General features: G+C 40.8%; 1 long non-coding RNA gene across 2 annotated transcripts; it reads right to left on the bottom strand.

The window, feature by feature from the left end:
• Positions 1–241: 241 nt before the first annotated feature.
• On the bottom strand, positions 242–6,564 carry LOC147353491 (uncharacterized). Of its 2 annotated transcripts, XR_015145681.1 has the most exons (5): positions 6,430–6,564; positions 5,863–5,929; positions 5,506–5,570; positions 4,471–4,763; positions 242–2,183 (listed from the first exon to the last, which is right to left on the bottom strand). It is a non-coding gene; the product is annotated as an uncharacterized LOC147353491 (long non-coding RNA). The 2 variants fall into 2 exon arrangements; XR_015145680.1 differs by lacking the exon at positions 242–2,183 and having other exon boundaries at positions 4,300–4,763.
• Between the last annotated feature and the right edge of the window lie 61 nt (positions 6,565–6,625).

Below are 6,625 nucleotides of genomic sequence, written 5' to 3'. Positions count from 1 at the left end.
CTGCAGGTCAGCGTAACTCCTCAATCAGGACAGGGCTATAAGGAGCTAAGGAATTTGAATTCCATGGGTCTGACCACCAACCAGATTCCCCATTTAGTATCATGATGTAATCACTCTCCAAGTCCACCTCCTCATGAGGATTTATATTACCAGCAACTTGCTACCCCAGATCCAGTTCCATTCTCCAACCTACGATTTATGGTAACTTTTATCTTAAAAAAATTTTTTTTTAAATGTGAACCATTTTTAAAGTCTTTATTGAACTTTTAACAATATGGTTTCCATTTATTATGTCTTTTTTTTTTGGTTGAGAGGCATGTTCGATCTTAGCTCCTTCACCAGGGAGCTGCACCCCCTGCGTCGGAAGGCAAAGTCTTAACCGCTGGACTGCCAGGGAAGTCCCTATGGTAACTTTTCTTACCTGGTTTTCCTCCAGTGGTGTCTTACCTGGTTTTCCTCCAGTGGTGCCAAGTCTTTTTCTAGATAATTTGGTCCCCGAAGCCTATATATTCTTCTTCCACAAACAACTAACTCAACATCCTCCATCCCTTCCTCCATGAACCAGAGGTCTCAACCTAGGCTGCATGAGGTTGCTGGCTGCAGTCTTCAAACTCTGTGGTTTCTCTGGAGTGGACCCTCCTGTAACTAGAATGCCTCTCTGAGAAAGACCAAGCCTTATGTGGACAGGTGCCAGCCTGTTAGCTTTCATTTTGGTTTTTAATTGTCATTGTGACTGAACTCTAAAAACGATGAAGTACTTCATCTGTAAGGATGTGACGCCCTCCCATCTGAACCCTACGGGAAAGCATTCTGGCTGAGATTAGAGAAGGCTGGCCACACACTAGTGACACGGGGTCTTCACAATGAGATTCTGGAAGCCTATCAAAGAAAGCACATCACTGTAGCTGAGTTTGACTGCCTAATAAAATGACCACAATATGGCATTCATATCCTTCCACTCAAGATATAAACAGTTTGTGTGGAGGTCTGGTTACAAGGTAATATCTCTACTAAAAGTTTACTAAAACTTTCTTTTAAAAATTGAAGTATAACCTCCATGCAGAAAAGTACACAAACCATAAGTCTACAGTCCAATGAATTTATCCCAAAGTAAACACACTCACCAAACCACCACCCAGATCAAGAAATTACCAAGATTCCAGAAGCCCCTCTGAGGCGCCCTCCCAGCCACTGTCTTCACCCTCTCCTTAAATGTAACCACGCTCCTTTTAGTCTTATGACCTCCATACTTTTTGTGTATCTGATGGCCCAGATAATTATCTCTGGAGGCCAGAGTTAATCAGAAGCTGGGAGGACTGTTTCCCCATGAGTCATTCCTCTTAGGGATAGTTTATCAGTGAGGATGCTTCCAGCTGCAAGTAATAGAAACCCCGACTCAAATGGCTTAAACAATAAGAAAATTTACAATCTCTGCCTAAATGGAAGTCTTGCTGCAGGGTGCGCAGGCAGCTGGCAACAGTCTCCTGTTCACTGTGCCAGCAGCTGGCAACAGTCTCCTGTTCTCTCCTCCACTCAGCCATCCTGGTGTGTTGCTCTCTTCTCAAGATGGTGCAAAACAGCCATAGCAGTTCTTTCTGTGACCCTTGTCTTTGGAGAGAAAATTTCTTCCACAAGTTTCATCCCACTGGTGAGAATTGGGTCATATGTAGAACCATGCGGGACAGAAGACAGGCCCAACTGTCCTAGACTTATCAGCTCGGGTGTGATTGATGTTGAGAAGCCCATGCCAGTGCTCCCTACAGCAAGCCACAGAATGAAAGCGGAAAAATGCCTGCCTCCACTCATGTATATACATGCTTTATACTGATCAGTGGTAGCAAGGGTCATAAACAGGGGAGATCTGTGGCTGAATCTAATGTTAAAGAGATTCAAGGTTAGAGGTAAGTAACTCTCTGGGAGGAGAGATTAAATTGACCGTGGCAAAAAAAACACAGCGGCCTTCTGCCCTCTCTCCCTCTGCTCTGAATGTCAATGATCCTTCCTCTTGGAATTGCCCATTTGGGCACTGAGTCATTAACATTTTTTGACGTTACTGGGATGGTGTCTGTTACCAGTGATGTTGAGCACAGAACATAATGCTTCAGTATACTCTTAGGACAAATCTTACCTCTTTACAGATCCCATGATGGCAGGCAGGACTTATATAGGTAATCAAGGCTGACCTGGTGATCAAGGACAACCTCGTCAATCATAACATCTTATTGATAGTATATACCCTTGACATGACACAATAATAACAAATTACATCTAGAGCTTCCCTGGGCCCCAACCAGACCTATAACCCCAGTCTAATCATAAGAAAAACATCAAGTTCCAATTCAGGGCATCCTTCAGTGTACCTGGTCAACACTCCTCAAAACTCTAAAGGTCATCAAAACAAAAGTCTGAGAAATTGTCACAGTCAAGCAGAGGCAAAGAAATGATGACTAAATTTAACAGTGGAACAGAAAAAAAAATTATGTAAAAATAGGAAGTATGAATAAATTGCAGACTTTGATAATAATGTATTGATAGTGGTTCATTAACTGTAACCAATGCACCATATTAATGCTTAAGCTGCTAGTAATAGGGGAAACCAGGTGCTGCTGCTAAGTTGCTTCAGTCGTGTCTGACTGTGTGACCCCATAGACGCAGCCCACCAGGCTCCCCCGTCCCTGGGATTCTCCAGGCAGGAACACTGGAGTGGGTTGCCATTTCCTTCTCCAATGCATGAGAGTGAAAAGTGAAGGTGAAGTCGCTCAGTTGTGTCCGACTCTTCAAGACCCCATGGACTGCAGCCCACCAGGCTCCTCCATCCATGGGATTTTCCAGGCAAGAGTACTGGAGTAGGTTGCCATTTATGTCAACTCTTTGTATTATCTTTGCAATTTTTCTAAATTTAAAACTGCTCTAAAAAATAAAGTTCAGTTAAAATATATCTATGAAACCAACAAATGCTGGCAGCTGAATTCATTTACAGAGAAGACAGAATCGATTTGTAGGGATGCAGGAGTGAATGGGATTCTTGGTTGTTAGTGATGTGGGAAGAATTAGAATTCATCTCAAAATTCTACCTGGGAGTCCTAGATACTTCTGCAACAAATTTGGATAGGTTGCTCATTTAGACACAGCATGATAAACCATACGGAATCTACTTAGTCCTTCCTATGGCCCAGTATAAAGCAGAACAACTTGAAGGATGCAGAAGATGCTTCCTTCAGGGGGCATATAGTCTATTAATGAAGGCACTCACACAAAATACACAAAGCATATAACAGTACCTGCCTTGGCTATCTGCTTCCCCCTGATCTTTCTCCCTTTCAAACCTGAGGAATGTGTCCCATTGTCTTTGATGGCACCAGAAATGGACACTCTGATACTATCTGGCTAATTACATTCTCACTTCTAAGAGTTAGTCTTCCTCACAGGTTTGGACTGGAAACCAAAACCTTGATTCCTACTGGTTCTAGCACACATAAGGTTCAGTTGTGCTCCTTACCCCTAGGTCCCATCAGATGCTCATTCATAACTGATTCATAACAAGTGAAGTTCCCTTTGCAACTGTTATCTTAAATACATTTATGTATCTTATTCTATGACAAAAATAAACTTGCATATATTTTTTGAATGTGTATCTTTTTAAAGTAATGAATAGTTCTTCTTTGCAAAGATACTTAAGACTTGGCACAGAATAAGAAAATGAGTCTCTGCCCTACAGGAGTTAGGTATACTTGGAGAGGCTGAACCTTTTCAAAGATGCTACCGAGGCAGGCATTTTAAGGTCAGGTAAGCTGCAGGGGCCACTGTATTCAAGATACGTTTTAGAAACCAAGTTTGAACTAGCTTGAGACAAAAACCAAACATACTGACTCAAACACAAAAGGTCCACAGGTAGAATTTAGCCCTGAGCAAGGTCAATCAAGATGTTCCAACAGGACTGCACTAGTTCACATGGATGGCCCAGCTTAGAAACAAATCAGCTTTATTTCTTCCAAATGTTTTCTAAGACAGGCTAGTGGGTATATTTTTGGACCATAATACGTAAAAATGAAGGGACGCGTAGCTGAGGTGTAACCTTGTCACTTATTAGTAAAACATTAGTTTAAGGGGGCCAGATGGAGCAGAATGAAGTGTAGAAAAAGTCTAAAAACTAAAAAGCTTTAAAAAAAAAAAGATTCAAGGAAAAAAAATCGGGGTGGGGGCAGTGTGTGTGTGTCAGATTGGGAGTCTTGGAAAACTCATTTTCCTGGACTGCTCTTGATTAGATTTCTTGGATAATTAAATCAGAGTGGACAGGTGTGTGAGAGTTCTTTTTATTGTGGACATCTATTGTTCTGTAAGGTAATGCCACCTTCCTTCCTGAAAAACTTAAATGAGGAAACTGGGGGGGAGGGAAAAAAGATCCCCAAAGTAAGCTTCTCGAAGAAGAAATGAAATTCAGGCTCCTGGGTTCTTAAATTTTTCTCTTACCAGGTCCATGTGGTTCTGAAGTTAACATCACATTGATGTCTCAGGCACAGAGCTCAGGACCAGGAGCAAACAATAGGAAACTGCTCTGAGACTGGCACTGATGAATCAAAAATGCCACTTGTCACACTTGGAACAAACAGTGTTTGTTTTTGCATTATGTTGTGCTTCCTCCAATGACCTTGAATCATCTTTTGCAATGATATAAGAAAAAAAGTCAGAAATGACAGCTTCCCAGTCTTGTGTGCTTCACGGCATGAAGTGGAAGACTTTCATTTTTCGGATTTCCTCATGATCTATAGTTTCAGAAGAGGCAAAGGTCAAGCCAACGTATTAACAATCACTCATCATTAATAATTGTAAGTTTACACATAAGTATATGTCCAAGTTAAATCTCATCCAGAACCCTAGACTGGGTTATAGGATGGAAGAAGTTACGTAAGAACTTCTCATCTCTGCTGCCTAAGGATTTCAACAGTCTTTAACTGTTTTACAGACTACCTTTTCTCCAGAGTTGACTCTAATAATACAGTTCAAATCTAAATTCTCATTAACTAGCATCAAGAAACTGTTTCGCAAGGAAGGGAGTGAGGGTCATTTTAAATTTTTCACACTGAACCAACAGGATTCTCTTCAACAATGAAGACTTTGGGGGTGGACTCCTAAGATAGTACCTACTTTCTGGTATCTACTGATTAAGAAAAATGATTGTATTATTCATGATTCTATTTTATTGACCATACACAGAAATATCTATATATATATATAAGTGATAATCAGTAGTAGAATACCAGGCATATTATTTCGGTACAGCTAGAGCTCAGTTTTGGGGTCTTTTTGGCCATGATGCATGGCCTGTGGAATCTTAAGTTCCCTCACCTGGGACTGAACTTGTGTCCCCTTGCAGGGGAAAGCGCAAGCAGAGTCTGAACCACTGAACCAACAGGGAAGACTCTAGAGCTTAGTTTTCATACGGGAACAACCAACACTAGAGATTGAGAGCTGTGGGGCTAGATTTGGGTTTAAAATCCAGCTCACCTCTCAGTTGTGTGGCCTCAAGTCACTGGTAAAATTTGGATATCCTCGATTTCCATGTAAAGACCCTGCAGAATCAGAAATGTGTGGAAGTCGTCTAAGATGCTGCACGGCAGATAGGTGGCACATACATGAGTGTTACAACTGTGTCCTCATGTTTTGCCTGAAATCCAACCCTAGTCTCTCCTGAATGCTTCATGTAAGAATTGTTTTCTAAAATGTTACGTTTGTGATTAAGCTGACTGGCCCTGAAAATGCAGTTCCAGGCTTAGCGTGGTTTAACTTATAGTTTCTCTACTTTATGACAGTGGAAGTGATATGCATTCAGTAAAAATCATACTTTTGAATTTTGATCTTTACCTGGGCCAGCGATATCCAGTACGATATTCACTACTGGGGTGTAACCATCTCATAAATGGAGGAAAACCTGCAGAGTATACAGATATCTATTAAGCTAATTAATGTTAGGTTACCTATGTTACCTGCAATTACCAATCATTTAGCAGTCTGTGTGGGTGCTTGGTCCCTTAAATTTACACAACTGAAATCACAATCTTCCATCTCAGGTTTTCAGGAATCAACCAGGATTTGTCAAATACCTGCCAAATACTCAGCATCAGGAACAGTGAATTATTAGGACTGAAGATGAAACATTAGACTCAAACACTAGCAACAAGAATGGGACTTTTCTATTAGTAATCCTCAATTCATATGATAGTGAAATAACTACACCCTAGAATGATGTCTCATGGTACTGTTAGAAGGCTATCAGTGTGTTTTAAAAGGTAATTGTAAAAATGGCTTATTTACCTTGTTCTATTGTCACTAGAACTTCGATCTCAATGCTTAATTTCCCCCAACAGTTTAGCTATTTCCAAGAAAAACAACCATTTGAAGACTGACATTATAGATAACAAATACTATTACCTTGAACTGGTTTCTCTTTATCAGATGGTTTCAGTAAAAACCTGTCTACCTCGTTGCCATATCATATCTGTTAACACAGCAAAAGTCTTGGTTTGTGCCTCTCGTGATTATCAAATGAGCAACACACATCAAGGGAAGAGCAACAGCAGCAAGAATCCTGAAGAACCATAGAACTCTCTTCAGTTACACTAACCCC

The sequence above is a fragment of the Bos grunniens genome, chromosome 18 (genome assembly GCF_055505025.1).
Source record: "Bos grunniens cultivar Pamir isolate PY7600 chromosome 18, Bosgru_T2T1.0, whole genome shotgun sequence".
In the NCBI taxonomy this organism is placed as follows: Eukaryota; Metazoa; Chordata; class Mammalia; order Artiodactyla; family Bovidae; genus Bos; species Bos grunniens.
Note: the sequence above shows the minus strand (reverse complement) of the source record. Positions and strands in the feature narration are given on the sequence as shown.